At 36.9% G+C, this 18,907-nt stretch overlaps 1 long non-coding RNA gene across 1 annotated transcript in view; it reads right to left on the reverse strand.

Annotated features, from left to right (window-relative positions):
- Positions 1-289: 289 nt before the first annotated feature.
- Positions 290-18,907, reverse strand: part of LOC130457475 (uncharacterized) — a 133,162-nt gene continuing 114,544 nt past the window's right edge. The window contains exons 3-4 of the long non-coding RNA XR_008916707.1: positions 1,748-1,839; positions 290-1,072 (exon numbers count right to left, since the gene is read on the reverse strand). This is a non-coding gene — a long non-coding RNA (uncharacterized LOC130457475). The remainder of the gene's footprint in view (positions 1,073-1,747; positions 1,840-18,907) is intronic.

Raw genomic sequence — 18,907 nt, forward strand, 5'->3', positions numbered from 1 at the left:
TTTTTCTTGTTGTTTTTTTTAATATGGATAATGCAGAAATTTGTTTTGCATGACTAAATATTTGTAATGTGTTTTAATATTCTTTCTTTCTCAATGGATGAAGAATGAGTGGCGGAAAAGTATCTGAAACTGAAACTGAAATAAATTCAGATTTAGAGAGAAAAGAATCTTTGCCTTTTTTTGACATTTTCTTTTTTTGTTATTAAACTGATTATCATAAAAATATACAAGGAGCAACCACAAAAGAAATAACTCTACATGAAACTATAAATTTCTCCTATGTATATTTTAAAGAGTATATTAAATTTGACAAGATGATAAAATTTCCCTCTTGTTTCTCGGCTCCCTTCTGAATTTATTTTCTTTTGCATATTTAAGTTTATTGCTCCTTTTTCACTTTTTCTTAATCTCTTTTGCTTCCCACTAATTTCCTGACCCCTATTCACATAGAACCCTTGTAGTAAATAAAAAACATCAAGAAAAACATATCAATACATTATGCATATCCAAATATGTACACCTCATTTTGTACGTCAAATTCATTAAATTTGCCATCTTTATTGAGAGATACTGCCCATGATTCCAAGACCATTATACATTACTCCTTTTATGTATTTTACGTTACAAACAAATTGATCTACTTGCTTCTTCTTCATGAGTAAAATTTCATCCATTCTTCATGTCTTAGTCCAAATTATTTCCCCTGTGCCTGGAATATTCTCCTCCCTTTTCAACTAGCAAATGGAATTTCTGATGTCCTCCAAAACTCAGCTCAGGTCTTTTCTAATCTCCCAGCTGTTGACCCTAGATATAACTTAGTATGGATTCTGTGTTTATTTATGTGTATGCATGTCTGTCTCTCTACCTTTCCTGCCTCTTCCCCTTCAAAAGCATGTTCACTGAGTACAAGAACTATTTTTTATTGACTGTTCCAACAACTATGAAGATAGGTGAAGCTGGTGCTATGTAATGCTTAGAGCTTGCTCAGGCATCAAAGATGCTAAGGTCATCTGTTGCATCCTGGGCCATTGTCAGTCATTTTGACTTGTGTCCAGCCACTGGATTTGAAAGACTGAAAAAAAAGATTAAGTGAAAAAAAAAAGATTAAGGCAGTTGATGTTGACCAATTCTACCTCATTCAAATCTATTTCATGCTTAAGTCAAGACATCATCCTTGTGATGTCATTGGTCCTCTTGAACATTAAGCAACAATCCCCATGCCTAATATAATATCTGACTCTAAAAGGCATCTAATAAATATTTGCTGATTGCTTGATTAATTTATATACAACCATGGATATAGTTCTGGCAAGTCAGAAATATGAAAAAATCATCAGGGCCCTAACCAGCTCACTTGACCCAAGTGTTCAGGGGACTAAGTGAATGAGTGCCATGAAAGTAATTACCCCAGAACTTTTTTCCATCCCTGAAAAGGCCACTTCATTTGATACTATGCCTCCTCAATAGTCTTAGCCCTTCAACACATCCCACTGAGACTAAAACTGTAGTTGATTGCATTGATTCCTTAAATGCCCTGAAAATGGAGCCAAATCCTTGGTACCTCCAATCAATTCAGTGTCCCAGCCTTCTTGGTGTCCAGCAAAAGAGCTGAATAACATTTCACAGAGAATGAATGAGTCTAGACCAAAGCAGGTGCCGTGGTTTTCCCCTTAAAGTAATAACCATGCACCGATTTATCTAATGAGGGAGTCCAGGATAACAGCTAGGGGAGGTCACTTCTAATTACCTTTGGTCTTGCTCTGCTTTCTATTGAGACAAATGCTCTGGTGCTTAAAAAGCCTTGTCGGCTGCTTATTTAATTGCTTCAGAATTGATCTCCTGGAGAAAAAAGGAAAACAGACGAGAACCCAAGATGTAAATGTAAGACTTGACAGACTGAGGCGTGTTGCTCTAGTCTATCAATAGAACTGTCAACCCACAGTCTTTTAGGCAGCTATTATGGATCAATGTTATATGAGAAGAATATATTTGACAGTTAAGAAAGAAAATGTAACTATTCAGGCACCCTCTGCCCATAAAACAAAATATGGTATTTTTATATTCTTATATCCCATGATAATAGGCATAACTTTTCTACATGGCCAAGTAATTGGAGACTAGAATAACACAGACTGATGTGTTGCTTACATTTGCCCATGACATTTCAAGGCTTTCTGCTATGCTCCATAGTTCCTCACATTTTCTGTAGTGGGAAATTAATGAAGTGCCTTTCCTCAGGGACTGTCTGTACATGCTCTCTGCCTAATGACTTTGTGTGCCACTAAGTATAGAAGATATAGTTCTCTCTGTTTCTCACAGTTAGGACCTCACCTTGGCTTTTGAAATAGGGGAGAAAAAGGAGGAAGATCTATCTCAAAAAGGGAACACTAAAGTTGGAAGCTAAAGACTGGAGAAAAATGTGGAAAACATGAATAAAATGTCATGGAATTAGAATACCTATTTAGCCTCTTCTCAACTACTCCCCAGAACCAGAACCACAGAGGAACTATTGCTACAATGACTTCAGGCCAAAAATTACCAGGTAACAATAGTACGATCCTGAGTTGTAATTCCTGCCCTGCAAAGGCAAAACTCTGCAAAGTTGGCAGCAGCTAAGTTTCAGGATGTTTTCCTTTCCTTTGAGTAGCTTAGAAACCTAGGGGTATCCCAAGCACTCTTTCTCCTCAGGGATCAGTTCACAGGTAAGCCCTTGTGTATACTTCCATGTACCCCACCACTATCACTTGTTCCAAGTATAAAAATTGATCATTAGCTCTTTGAAATACCTTTTAATATACTCGATATATTGGAATTTATTGAGGAATTTATTGAGGTTAAGGAACAATGAACTGCTTGATACCCATATGAATTGGAAAGAGCTCCACAAACTGATGCAGAGCAAAATGAGCAGAACCAAGAGAACATTGTACACAGAGACTGATACATCATGGGACAATCATATGTAACTGACTGCTACTAATGGGAATGAAATGCTTCAGGACAACCCCTAGGGACTTATGAGAAAAAATGCTATCCACATTGAGAGAAAGAACTGTGAGAGTAGAAACATAGAAAGAAAACATGATTTGTTGTTTGTTTATATGGGCATAGAATTTGGGGTTTTCATTTTTAAAAGATTATTATGAAAATGAATAATATAGAAATAGGTTTTGAGTGATAATACATGTATAACTCAGGGGACTTGCTTGTTGTCTCTAGAAGGGGAGAAAGAAAAGAGGAGGGAAAGAATATAAATCATTTAACCATGGAAAAATACTTAAAAATAAAAATATACTTGATATTATGGTCAAAGTGTACTGTTTACTGCTTACTAAACAATTCCCATGCCTTCTGACTTTTGCCATTTACCTAAACTTTGTATGGCTTTCTCTTTATCTCTACCAGCTGAATTGCTACTTACCTTTCAGTGCTCAGTTTAAACATCATGTCTTTTAAGGACACATGTAAAACCCAGTGGAATTATGCATATAGATTGAAGGAGAGAGAGAGACTGGAGGCAAGTACCATAATCTGAGAGGGTAGTGATGTGGATGCATACAGATTGGTATCAGTGGAAATAGAAAGAAATTAATGGATTCAAAAACTATAATGGAGGTCAAGTCAACAAGACTTGATAACTTAATGAATATGAGAGGCGATGGACAGGGGAAAGTCAAAGACATGAAGATTTTGAATATTAATAAGTAACACCAAATACTTTGGAGTCAGAGACCATATCTTTGAATATTGTTTTTTCTGCCATTTAATACAAGTACTAACTTCCCTAGGTCTCAGTTTTGTCACATGTAAAAGGAGAGTGTTAAGTTAGATGGCTTCTAAAATCTCTTCTATCAATGAATCTGTACTTCTAAGAATAAATAATATTCATGGAAAGCAAAACTCTGAGTGAATATTTTGAATTTAAGGTGCCAGTAGTTCATTCACCTTAAAACATTATATAAACAGTTGAAGATGGTGAGTAGACAGCATGAAAGTGATATCAGAGATGGTGAGAGAAATTTGGAAGTCATGTGTGTTTAGTTGAAGCCCCTGCAGCCAGGTGGTGTGTTACAGTAAAAGAGGGAAGATGAACCAGGTTTTAGATCCCATCATTGATATCTGTGATCTATCTGAGCTTGAGCAAGTCACTTGGGGCCTTATTTTCCACTATAAGAAAGTGAGGAGTTTGAACTAGCTGGTCTCTAAGGTGCCTCTTAGCGCTTAATCTATGATAATAATGATAGATGAGTTTTCACATTGTAAGTACTAATGTTTGTTGAATGAATTGATTACCAAGGGAGAGAGTATAGACAGAATAGGAGCCAAGGAGAAAACCTTGGGGAGCATCTGCTTTATGGAGTGAGGAAGAAGAGCCAGTGAAAGAGAGGGAATGAATCCAAACAAAATCCTCCCTCACAGAGACTGAGCTGTGTAAAGACATACATACATATGCCTATTAACACTCTCACACCTTGCTCTAAAGAGCTGGAGAAAATATTTTCCTATTCTCATAGTATTTCAGATGCTTTCCTTCACCTCTAGAAAGGGTCAGAAGTGTCATGTGATTCCTTTTAAATATACATATTCAAAATCAAGTAATAACCTCAGCATAGGACATTTCCTAGGGAATAATGGCTGTGTAGTTAATGACCTGGAGCACAGCTTGGCCCATTAACTCCTCCCAGCTGGTTATCAATCCCCCAGGAAATGCCCTATGTCTCAATCATTATTGGCTAATTATTCTTTCTTTACTTGATGCTGCTGTCTTTTTGTGACATCACACCTCCAACAGCTGTGTTTGATCGACCACTAACCAAATGGCTGTTTTCCACATTCAAAACCTACTAAAGGGAGAAGGACAATAAGGTTGTTGAATGATAAGCTCATTTCAATTTAGAGAGACAGAGAATTTGGAGTTCAAAGGGCCCTAGAGATTGTTTACTCCAATTTTAATTTACAGAATTTGGAGCTAGAAAGGTCTTTAGAAATAATTTCAAACTCATCCTTTTATAATAAGGAAACATAAATCACTTGTCTATAACAGAATTAAGTTCCTTAAAACAGAAATTTGGGGTGGGGGGTTGTTTTTGTTTTCATATCCAGAAAATTTAGCACAATGCCTGACACATGGTAGATGTTTAATAAATGCATTTTTTTTAGTTTTTTAAAATATATACCTACTATCTTAGAAGCAATAGTAGGTATTAGTTCCAAGGCAGAAGAGTGGTAAGGAGTAGGCAATTGGGGTCAAGTCCTTTGCCCAGGATTACACAGGTAGGCAGTTTCTGAGGCCACATTTGAACCCAGGACCTCCCACCTCTAGCCCTTGTTCTCTGTCTACTGAGTTACCTGGATGCCCCAATAAATCCATTTTGAATGATTGTGGGAAGTCATATATTAGTAATAGTGAGAATATTTGAACCTAAATCCTCCAACTTAATATTGCTTCTTAAACAGTACAAAAATGTCCATCACATCTCTTCATAGATGGACATCCACATCCTCAATTTTTTTCCAGAAACAGAGTCCATGACCTTATGAAGTAGTCCATGACATTTTGGTTGGCTAACATTCTTAAATTAAGTCTATATCTACCTTCCCAGGGTTCTACTAATTGGTGTCATTTCCCCCCATTTGGAGTATTAAATAAAAATCTACTTTTCTATATTGCAGCCCTTCAACTATACAAAGGCGGGTATTATGCCTCCCTTTGGTCTTATCTTTTCTAGGAGAAACTCTTATTTTAATTGTTCCTCATATGGTAAATATCCATACTTCCCATCATACTGATCACCTTCTACTGGTTACTATCTATCAGTATCTTAGAATGTGGTTCCCAGAACTGAAAACAATATTCCATGGAGAAAAGTAGAATAATTATTTCCCATGATCTATGAATGATATATTAACCAAACCTTAGCATTTAGTTTTCTAGTCTTTCCCACATATGAGGAGATAGAAATGGGAAGGAATGAGCAAAAGAAAAGAGGGAGCAACTTGGGTGATTTGCTATTCTGAAAATTTCAATTAACATTTTGCACAGAGAATGAAGTAAGTGTTTATGCTAAAAGTACCTGTAACTTTCCGTTTTTCTGACTGGGTTTGTTACCATAATAACTGAATTTCTAACATTTTTATCCACGTTACTCGAGTATATTAACCTTCTAATGGCCCCTGCAGAGTTTATTGGGTTTTTTTTGATATCTTGAAATATGTCACAAATAGCATGTCCATTAGAATTGTTGGTAACCCAGTGTTAATAACAACTGGCATTCATACATATTACATTTTAGTGTTTTAAAGTATTATATCATTTGATCTTCACAGCTAGTGAGGAAGATAGGTGGTATTATTAAACCCATTTTACAAATGATGAAACTGAGAAATACAGGAATTAAGTGACCTTCCCAGAATCCTACAGCAAGTAAGCATTTGATGCTGCATTTGAACCCGAGTCTTCCTGCCTTCAGACCCGTAAGTCTATCTACTGTGCCATTAGGATAATATTGGAATATAATGGAATTTTTTTTCTCCTTAATATTTCCTATCCCCTTATATCTCACTCTTGTGATCTCATAGCTGAATCATAGATGATGCTTATTAGATCTCTGAGAGATGGTCAAGTCTGTCCTTTTCCAGTCTATGAAACAGAACACTGGGCATTTAAATGCATCCATTACCATAGATTGATGATGTGTAGGCAGGCAACCTGCAAAATGATTTGAAGAGGACTCCAGAGCCCAGCATAAAGAGAATGAACTGTGGTAACTGTCCAATAATAAGAGGTAAAGGAAAGGACAGTGGATATGATATCTGAAGAACCAATTCTGCCTTAATGTGACCTTAAGCAAATTACTTAAGTTTGGTTTCCTCATTCTTAAAAAAGAAAGTGTGAGATTAGATCATCTTCATGGTCCCTTCTGCTCTAAAAATCTGTGATCTTCCAACTTTTGTACTAAAATCAGTTGTCTAAAGCATTAGGAAGAAAATGAAGTCAGAAAGAATAACATATGTAGGAAGTATCCTTTGCCCTGTGAGATGTATTCTTCCTCCTCTTCCCCTATGCCAATAAGCCAAGATCATGAGTTCTAATCCATTCTCAACATAAAATTTGTTGTTTAATCATTTGGAATCATGGAACCATAGATCTAGAGTTGGAAGAGGTCATCTAACCAAATCCCTTAATTTTACAGAGGAGGAAACTAGGGCCTGCGGATATTAGTAACTTACTCAAGGCTACTCAGCTATTATGGGTCAGAGGCAGTAGTTGAACCTAAGTCCTCTAACTAGAGAGCCAGGACTCTTTACTTTGTAGCACACTACTTCAGTGCCATTTTTCTTCTTCTTTGCACTCTCTCAGAGGATTTTGTGAAAAATTATCATGTGGTCCTCCTAAGTACAATGATCTATGCAGTATACAGAAACTGTACTGAAAAAAAAAAAACAGTTGCTATTGAGTATTCATGTTTTTAAAATTGCAAGCACATTTCTGATGGAAATATAGAGGTAGATTTTCCAAAAGTATCCTAGAAATATAAAATGTAGAAATATTGGTTAGTGCTAATAAAAACTACAATGACTCACTCCTGAGAGATCATTTGCATATTTTAAAAACCAATCCACTGAAAGGAAAAAATATTATAATAGAATATTTATGCATCTGTGACTTAAAGCACTGCCATTACCAGATTTTTAGACTGCCTCACTCTAACCCCTAACTCATTAAGCACTTACTATACATTGGAATTTATGAATATCCATTAGGACACAGGAGGATTCCTTAAGAGGAAAAAAATCTGATTTATTTCCAGTCCGCAGCCATTGCTCTGTGTATGGAACTCCTATAGACCTGGAAAAGGAGTCTGTTAAGAGTAGAGAGGAATAAGATTGGAACCCAATCATAGTAGCAGAGTCAGGCAATATTAACAGGGAACTGAAAATAAAAGATGGTTCTAATGGCTATAAAACTTTTAAAAATAGAGGTCCATCTAGGTAGAATGTAGGGATACAAGTGTACATTCAGATGGACTTTTGCACTGCTTATAGAAGTGATGACATAGTTAGCCTTGTCATGTTAAGCATGCCCTCCACTGAGAGATACCAGCCCAGGAACAAACTCATTTCCAATAAAGCTGATGCAGCTGTTTGATCCACAGAGGCATTCCCAAAGATTCTGGAGGCAGAATTGGTGTTTGTTCAGCATGCTGGAAGAAAAGAAACTTTTGTTTAGATGTTCAGATAACAAAATATGATTTATGAAGAAACAGTAGGTGCCACCACAAGCTATCAACAGCAACAACAAAAATAAGGGGATGTCATTTTCAGTTCAGAATAAAACATGTCATTAGCTCCTTGAAACCAAACACTAAAAACTGGCCAGATCAAACCTGAATGTGCACAAAAATACAATAATTAGCATACTGCCTGGTCAATCCCCCCTTTTTGGAGGTCTACAGACACTATACAGTCACTTATTGAGTATTTATGGCAGAAATTTATTTAGAGTATGAGTTAGACTCATATCAGGTTCTTAAATTTTTTGCATATCATGGGGGAATCTATGAACTCGTCTCAGGAGAATGTTTTTAAATGCATATAACAAAATACCTAAAGTCCCAAAAGAAATTAAGTTGAAATTTGTTGTTGTTGAAACATTTTTCAGCCATGCCTGACTCTTCATGACCCCATTTGGAGTTTTCTTGGCAAAGATAATGATGTGCAAAAATAGTCACTATTTCCCTTCTCCAGCTCATTTTAGAGATGAGGAAATTAAGAAAAATAGGGTTAAGTGACTTGCCCAGGGTCACACAGTTAATAAACAAGTACACAAATAGCTGCACTCTTTGTGGTAGCAAAAAATTGGAAAACGAGAGGGTGTCCATCAATTGGGGAATGGCTGAATACATTATAGTATCTGCTGGTGATGGAATATTATTGTGCTGAAAGGAATAATGACCTGGAGGAATTCCATGAGAACTGGAATGACCTCCAGGAATTGATGCGGAGCAAAAGGAACAGAACCAGGAAAACATTGTACACGGAGACAGATACACTGTGGCACAATCAAATGTAATGGACTTCTCAACTAGCAGCAATGCAATGACCCAGGATAATCCAGAGTAACTTAGGAGAAAGAATGCTATCCACATGGAGAAAAAGAACTGTGAAACCAAAAATGCATTAGAAAAGTATATGATCAACTACAAAACACTCGCCACACAACTAAAACTAGACTTGAGCAAATGGAAAAACATTAACTGCTCATGGATAGGACGAGCCAATATAATAAAAATGACCATCCTACCCAAACTTATTTATCTATTTAGTGCCATACCCATTGAACTACCAAAATACTTCTTCACTGATTTAGAAAAAAACATAACAAAGTTCATTTGGAAGAACAAAAGATCCAGGATATCCAGGGAAATAATGAAAAAAAAAACACATATGATGGGGGCCTTGCAGTCCCTGACCTTAAACTATATTACAAAGCAACAGTCATCAAAACAATTTGGTACTGGCTAAGAAACAGAAAGGAAGATCAGTGGAATAGACTGGGGGAAAGCGACCTCAGCAAGACAGTATATGATAAACCCAAAGATCCCAGCTTTTGGGACAAAAATGCACTATTCTATAAAAACTGCTGGGAAAATTGGAAGACAATGTGGGAGAGACTAGGAATAGATCAACACCTCACACCCTACACCAAGATAAATTCAAAATGGGTGAGTGACTTAAACATAAAGAAGGAAACCATAAGTAAATTGGGTAAACACAAAATAGTATACATGTCAGACCTTTGGGAGGGGAAACCAAGCAAGACATAGAAAGAATCACAAAATGTAAAATAAATAATTTTGACTACATCAAACTAAAAAGCTTTTGTACAAACAAAACCAATGTAAATAAAATCAGAAGGGAAACAACAAATTGGGGAAAAATCTTCATAGAAACCTCTGACAAAGGTTTAATTACTCATATTTATAAAGAGCTAAATCAATTGTACAAAAAATCAAGCCATTCTCCAATTGATAAATGGGCAAGGGACATGGATAGGCAGTTCTCAGATAAAGAAATCAAAACTATTAACAAGTGTTCTAAATCTCTTATAATCAGAGAGATGCAAATAAAAACAACTCTGAGGTATCACCTCACACCTAGCAGATTGGCTAACATAACAGCAAAGGAAAGTAATGAATGCTGGAGGGGATGTGGCAAAGTAGGACATTAATTCATTGCTGGTGGAGTTGTGAACTGATCCAACCATTCTGGAGGGCAATTTGGAACTATGCCCAAAGGGCAACAAAAGAATATCTACCCTTTGATCCAGCCATAGCACTGCTTGGTCTGTACCCCAAAGAGATAATGGACACAAAGACTTGTACAAAAATATTCATAGCTGCGCTCTTTGTGGTGGCCAAAAACTGGAAAACGAGGGGATGCCCATCAATTGGGGAATGGCTGAGCAAATTGTGGTATATGTTGGTGATGGAATACTATTGTGCTAAAAGGAATAATAAAGTGGAGGAGTTCCATGGAGACTGGAACAACCTCCAGGAAGTGATGCAGAGTGAGAGGAGCAGAACCAGGAGAACATTGTACACAGAGACTAATACACTGTGGTATAATCGAACGTAATGGACTTCTCCATTAATGGCGGTGTAATGTCCCTGAACAATTTGCAGGGATCTAGGAGAAAAAAACACTATTCATAAGCAAAGGATAAACTATGGGAGTGGAAATACCGAGGAAAAGCAACTGCCTGAATACAGCAGTTGAGGGGACATGACAGAGGAGAGACTCTAAATGAACACTCTAATGCAAATATTATCAACAAAGCAATGGGTTCAAATCAAGAAAACATGTAATGCCCAGTGGATTTACGTGTCGGCTATGGGGGTTGGGGGAAAGGAAAAGAAAATGATCTATGTCTTTAATGAATAATGCTTGGAAATGATCAAATAAAATATATTTAAAAAAAAAGAAAGAAAAGTATATGATCAACCATATAGTGAGATAGGGATGTGATTAAGGTTTTGATGTTAAAGAATCACTCTACTGCAAATATTAATAATATAGAAATAGGTTTTGAATAACGATACAGATATAACCCAGTGGAATTACTTGTTGCCTTTGGAAGGGTGGAGGGGAAAATGGGGAGGGAGGGACCAAAAATCATGTAACCATGGGAAAACATTCTAAATAAAATTTTTTAATAATTAAAATTTTTTTTAAAAGTACACAGAACCTAGGTTAAAAATCCCTGCACTAAATGCGTTGCTAAAATCCTTTATAACTCTCAAATTCTGTCGATCTATCAAAGCCACTATTCTATTTCTGATAGTGTTAATGGATCATAGGTGACCATAGTTTTCCTCCTTAACAGCATTAGCAGAGATCTGAGATCTCATCAGGGTAATATAATAGAGGACAATACTAGGATATTTGTGGTAATAAGGACAGGGACAGCAGGAAGTCAGCTACAGGGCAAGGCTGGATCTTACACTCCCCACACACACAACTTCCTGTCCCCTCCCCAAGTGAATCTAAAGGCTCTTCTCAAGAATGTTAAGCTTCAAGGGTTCCCCCAATAATCAATCCCACAATTTAGAGTTTTTAACCATAGGGATTTATTCTTTAAGGTAAAAGAGGTAGGGAGATGGGAGGAGGGGTGAGAGGGAAATAGGTTTCCCTAATCTCCTATGATTTCCTGTTGATTGAAGATTTTCACAAGGTATTCAACTCTGAAACAAAGTTAATTTCTCTAAAGAGGGAGATTGACAGGAAAAAGATTTGACTAAGTTCCCTCTGAGCTAGGCTTCAAAAGTACTGTTGGTATTCAGTCAGGTGAACAATCAATGGCCAAGAGAGAAATGGACTATCCTGCTTCCTTTCAACAGTCAGAGGAAAGCAAAAGTGAAGACAAGCTGCTGGGCTTCCCAACTGCCCCCTGTCCAGATTCTATTGGAATCTTGTCTCGATCTAGCTCAGTGGCAGTTCACCAAAATTCCAATCTCTTGCTTTTTCTTGCAAATCCATCTTGTATTGCAATATCTTCCATACAGAAAGGAATTCCTAGTGTGGGAACTAAGGCATTCCTTATCTTTATCTCCACTAAGGCAGATAAATAACTCAACAATTATTTAGTAGGGCAGTGTGGCACAGTAATTTGGACTGAGAAAATGTAGTTTTTATCCCACCATTTTCACTTACTCCCTCCAAGATCTTTTTAGGATTGGAAATGTTTTACTTTCATCTTTATATATCCTGCACATATCCTGGTAAGTAGACAATAGCTGGTATTAAATAAATGTTCATAAATTGATTGTGTGATGAAAGACAAGTCACTTACATTCAATGGACTATGCTTAAAACAAAGGAATTGGGCAATATGGCCTCTGGTTTCTTTTAGATTTCAATCTATGATCCTAAAACCTAGGACAGCCAGGTGAGGCAACAGATAGAAAGCTGGGTCTGGAGTCAGGAAGACATCTTCCAGAGTACAAATCTGGCCTCAGACATTTAATAGTGGTATGACCCTGGGCAACTCATTTCACCCTCTTTGCCTCAATTTACTGGATTGGGAGATACTGGAGATACTGGATACAAGATACTGGAGTGGGAGAAAGAAATGGCAAACCACTCCAGTATCTTTTCCAAGAAAACCCTAAAAGGGATCATACAGAATCAGACATGACCAAACAAGAATAAATCCTAGGATGTTCCTGGAGGTAGAGAGTGACTTTCCCAGAGCTACAAAACTAGTAGTGAGTATCAGAAGGTGGGATTTGATCTTAGATCTTTCTGACTACCAGAAGAGTACTCTATCTGCTCTTCCATACCACCTCTATGTCAGAGACAAGATATCAAATCTTGATTTGTCTGGTTTATATGCAACAATGGCATCTACTAATACAACTGGTGTTTTTAGTTCTCTACTTACAGAACTGATATTTTTAAATTCTCTGTTCTCTATACATCCAGGAAGAGCCATGGCTGTCCAAAGCTGTATTCTTATCCAAAAGGCCTGGTTGTTGTCCTCAGGCAACCATTCATATAACATCTTGAATGCATTACATATCACTGGGTGTTTCTTCAGTCTAATTTTCAGCAAAAACATTCGAACCACAGAGACTTAAATAATGCACTTTCTTTATTCAGTGCTGGGGCTAAAAAAAGTCTCCTGCTGAAAGTCACAAATCCCATCTTTCTACAGCAGCAGGTTATTAAGTGAAAAGTGGACAAAGCGGTTGCCTTTGTTGGCACATCCCACTGATCTGTGAGGTGCAGGCTGCCAACTTGTTTGCCAACATTTTCAGACTCAGCCTTGTCTATTCCTAAGCCATGCCATGGGGTCCCTACAACAATTAGCGGGAAGCTTTGTAAAAGGGCGAGACTGGCAGAAAACATGCAGGGAGAGGCAAAGGGCATAAGCTGCATCTTATCTCCTCTCAAAAAGGAGTGATTTGTCATTTGTAAGAGATTCAGCTCTACTTCAGTAATGGAAGAACTGAGCAAGCATGACTGAAGAGATGGATAAAGGGACACAAACCATATTGTTTGGAGGAAGTGTGGAGGCATTAACCTTCAAAAAAAAGAAAAAGAAATACTTTTCCCTCTACTGTAAAGTGCTTGCAAAATTGCTATAGAAATTTACCCTGAAAAGCATTCAGCTTTTAAAAGATCATCCTTTCTCAACTTAGCCTAAAAACTACCTCTTAGAGGCCAATTTAAACTTCATCTTTTATCCATGCCATATCCCATGATTTTGATTCTAGCTGGGAGAATTAGGTTTAGAATGAAATGAAGGCAATGAAAATGGACTGCCAGAGTACAGAATATTATACCTGGAGTACAAGACTAGATTAAGAATCTCAGGATAAGGAAAATTTTAGACTAGATGGGAACTGAACATGGAAGAGAAAGATTCTACTTGATTTTGAACCTTAGGAAGGAAGAAAATCACAGAATCCAAAATCTAGAAAGAAGAATAAAAAAGGATTAACTTTCAAAAAAAGATTTTTTACCTCCAAGAATACTTGATTACTTAAATCACATGCAGATGCAGAATAACCTTAAAAAGTTGTTTTTTAATGGTCACCAACAGAAAAGCAAAATTATATCTGACCCTCCAAGATGAGGGTTTTATTTTTTAAACAGGCAGGCTATGTTTATATCTTTATGTTAAGCAGTTTAGGGAAAAGGAGGTACTCCTACCAACCAGCACACACAGAGTAAATAAGGGTTCAAATAAGGGTTCAAATAAGTACAACTGGTTAATTTTAAATGAATTATTTCCATGCAACCTAGGTTTGAAGTCAATTGTGATGCCCTTTTCATGAAGCACTCCAGCTTTGTGGAGAGAATACTAATGCAATGGTACACTGCCTGATTGAGGGGGCAGTGTTGGCACAAACGTTTTAGTGGGGAGGAAGGGAGCATAGAGTGTAGAGTGTTTTACCTTGAGTCAAGAAGACCATAGTTCAAATACAGCCTCAGACACTTATTAGTTGTGGAACTCTGAACAAATCACTTAATCTCTTTCAACCTCATTTTCCTTATCTGCAAAATGGGTATCATAATAGCAGAACATACCTTAAAGGATTGTTGTGATGATCAAAAGGGATAATATATAAGGTGCTTTGCAAACCTTTAAGCCTCCATCAATGCTAGCTACCTATTACAGAGAGACATTCTTCATTCCTGCTTTAAGGAAGGCACACATGTTTCCAGACCATCTTTGCAACCAAAGAAATGAAACAGACTTTTTCAGATAGAGGGGAAACTGACTCCTTAACATATCCCTGATTTCCAGCTAGCCTCCTAGTGGCTTAGGGGAATTTCCTTTTGGATGCCATTGGGACTGTTCTCAAGAAAGGTGTTAAAAATATCTCCCTTTCCCAAAGTTCTGCTCCAAAGCATGAACGTCTCCCCTCATTAAAGAGGCAGCATTACCTCAGCATGCAAAATCCTTCAACTTTGATTGGAAACCTATGCCTTTTGTAAACGGTAGTGCTATTTTTTTTCCAAAGCTCTTACTCTCCATTGAGAGGCAATAGAGAAAGGGAAGGAATAAGCATCAAGATAGCACTTAATACTACATGTCAAGCATAATGCTAAGTGCTTTACAAATATTATTTCATCTGATCTTCACAATCACCTTGTGAGATTGGCATTATTATAAATCCCCATTTTACAGATGAGGAAAATGAGGCAGACAGCAGTTAAATGACTATCTGGGGTTACCTAGTAAGTGTCTGAGGTTGGATTCGAACTCATGTTTTCCTGATTCTAGGATCAATGCTCTATCCTCTATATCACCTCACTACTGCCAATCAAGAGTATCAAATAGTGTTGGATTTGGAATCAGAAGATTTAAATCCCACCTTTAACATCCTTTAGATATGTTACAAAGAGAAAGCCATTTAACCTCTAGAACATTAGGCAACTTTCTAAGAATGTAAGTTATAAATTAGTTGTGATACACAGTTTATGAAAAACAATGTATCCCCACCAACCAAATCAAAGAATCTTGAAATAGTTTCTAAAGTTTCAACCCAAGATCTCTGTGAAAGGAGATTCCATTGTTTTACCTCATAACCAATCTAGGCTATGTTAGCTCTATTATTATTATTATTATTATTATTATTATTATTATTATTATTATTATTCAATGTGAAGACTTCCAACCGCATTCAGACTTTTAAGAAATAAAATGAATTTAGAGATATTTTAAAAAATAATTTTACCATCCATCTTATTGACTCTAAGGTAGAAGAAGAGTAAGGGAAAGGCAATGGGATTAAATGACTTGTCCAGAGTCACCCAACTAGAAATTATCTGAGACCAAATTTGAATCCAGGAACTTCTATCTATAGACCTGATTCACAATCCACTGAGCTGCCTAGGTGACTCCTTAGAGACTCTTTTAATCCAATTCACTCCTTCTATTTTATAGGTGAGGAACTGTAGCTAAAGTGATTTGCCTAGGGTCTCACAGTGAGTTAGCAGATCCAAATTTTGATTCTGACTCTTCTTGTTTCCAAACCTAGCATTCTTTCCACTACAATACAATTAACCCTAGTATTTCCCAAGGCTTATGCAGGAATTTCTTGAAGGACTATGCACTTAGATGTCTGAAACCCGACAAAATGGAGACTAGCTATTTTCTCTGATACCCTTGGCTTCTCAAACCTCTTGAAAACAGAAATTATGCACCAAAGATAAGACAACTTCAGATGTTCATGTGATTTTTGCTGTTCAATCATTTTCATTCATCGCCCACTCTTCATGACCCCATTTGGAATTTTCTTGATGAAGATATTAGTGCAGTTTGTGATTTCCTTCTCTAGCTCATTTTACAGATGGGTAAACTGAGGCAAAAAGGGTTAAGTGACTTACCCAGGATCACATAGCTAGCAAGTATCTGAGGTCAGATTTAAATTCAGGAAGATAAGTTTTCCTGACTTTAGATCTGGCAATTAGTGTTTTTTATTATTATGTGCATTTATTATTACATGTATATTGCATTATTGCATGCATATAATATATACATGCACATATTATTATTATTACATGCATTACCTAGCCTCTCTATCTACATAATTTAAGATAATCATAATCTAAAAGGTTTTTTTTTAAGGGGAAAAAATGAACTGATTGAGTGAGGAACTCAACACCTTTCTGTTACTTTCAATGCTACAGGTTGCAAGGCTGTAGCTAATCCAACATTTGGACTTATAAGAAAACCCAGCCCCACACAGCCATCTCCACTGCCTATCTCTAATGTGGAGACCCAGGGTCCAGCTTGCAGAAATTTTCAGGGCCAGCCAGTGCCACAGCAGTATAGAATCCTGCTGGGACCCAATCAACAGTCTGCATCATTTCCTTGGTATGCTCCTGGGTCAGAAGCATGTGTGGGGAGTGGGAGTGTAGTCTGTGTTGCAAAATAGCTATGTAGGAGAGCCAGGAACAGGGAGAGGGGCGGGACATTTGTGTGGGTTTGGAATAGAACTCAGCATCCCATCACCCATGTCATCTCTCTTCCTCAGACCTCAGATACCCAAACTACAGAAATGGACTTGATAGCATTCTTTGAGTGGTTTTCTGAGCTGCTAATGTGGTGCCAAGGAAATGAGGAACAGAGGGAGTCAGACAGCACACTGGAAGAGGACATTGCATATTTCTGGGACAGGGAAGAAGGCAAGTTCATGGGACACTCCATTAAGGTTGGGGGCGGGGGAGAAGCATCCAGTTGTAGCCAGTTATGTCAAACCAAAAGTCAATCAGAGCAGAGACCTATGCTGATGAACTGTGAATTTCCAGTTTGCCGTTTCCTTCAGTTTATTTTAAAACTGAGGAAACTGAGGCAAACAAGCCTAAGTGACTTTCCCAGGGTCATATAACTAGTAAGGGTTGGAAACTTCCCTAAGAACCATGTGATCAATCATGTTTTTCTTCAGCATTTCTGTTTCCACAGTTCTTTCTCTAGATGTGAATAGTGTTCTTTCTCCTAAATTCCTCTGGATTGTCCTGGGTCATTGCATTGCTGCTAGTAGAAAAGTCTATTACATTCGATTGTGCCATAATATATCAGTCTCTGTGTGTGAGGTTCTCCTGGTTCTTCTCCTTTCGCTCTGCTTCAATTCATGAAGGTTTTTCCAGTTCATATGGAATTCCCCCATTTCATTATTCCTTTCATTACAATATTATTCCATCACCAGCAGATTCCATAATGTATTCAGCCATTCTCCAATCAATGGACACCTCCTTATTTTCCAATTTTTTGTCACCACAAAGAGCACAGTTATAAATATTTTTGTATAAGACTTTTTTCTTATTATCTCTTTGGGGCACAAACTCAGCAGTGGTATGGTTGGATCAAAGGACAGGCATTCTTTTAAAGCCCTTTACACATAATTTCAAATTGCCCTCCAGAATAGTTGGACTGATTCACAACTCCATCAGCACTGTATGTGTCCCAATTTTGCCACATCCCCTCCAACATTTATCACTTTCCTTCGGTCAGTCTTCAAGGTGTAAGCTGATAGATATCTCATAGTTGTTTTAATTTGCATTTCTCTAATCAGGATGGATTTAGTACATTTTTCATGTGCTTATTGATAGTTTAGATTTAATCATGTGAAAACTGCCTATTCATGCCCCTTGATCATTTGTCGGGTGGGGAATGGCTTGATTTTTTTGTAAATTTGACATATTTCTGTATATATTTGGTAAATTAAACCTTTGTCAGAGTTTTGTTATAAAGATTTTCCTCCAGTTTGTTGTTTTCTTTCTAATTTTGGTTACATTTGTTTTGTTTGTAAAAAACCTTTATAATTTGATGTAATCAAAAATCTTTCATTTTACATTTTGTAATGTTCTCTATCTCTTCCTTGGTCTTAAATTCCTCCCTTTCCGACAGATATGACAGGTATACTATTCTACATTCACCTAATTTATTCATGATTTCATTCCCTATATTTCATTTACCCATTTTGAATTTATCTTAGTAGAAAGACCTGATTTTTCCCATACTGTTTTCCAATTTTTCTAGCAGTTCTTGTCAAATAGTGAGTGCTTGTCCCAAAAGATATGATCTTTGAGTTTATCAAACACTAGCTTGCTGAGGTCATTTATTCCTAGTCTATTCCATTGATCCACCCTTCTGTCTCTTGGCCAATACCATATTGTTTTGATAACCACTGCTTTATAAAACATTTTAAGATCTGGTACTCCTAGGTCTCCATCCTTCACATTTTTTTTTCATTATTTCCCTTCATATTCTTGATATTTTGTTCTCCCAGATAAACTTTGTTATAATTTTTTCTGTTTCTATAAAAATAGTTTTTTGATAGTTTAATAGGATGGCACTGAATAAGTAGATTAATTTGGGTAGGGTTATCAT

This window comes from Monodelphis domestica, chromosome 2 (assembly GCF_027887165.1).
Source record: "Monodelphis domestica isolate mMonDom1 chromosome 2, mMonDom1.pri, whole genome shotgun sequence".
Lineage (NCBI taxonomy): Eukaryota > Metazoa > Chordata > Mammalia > Didelphimorphia > Didelphidae > Monodelphis > Monodelphis domestica.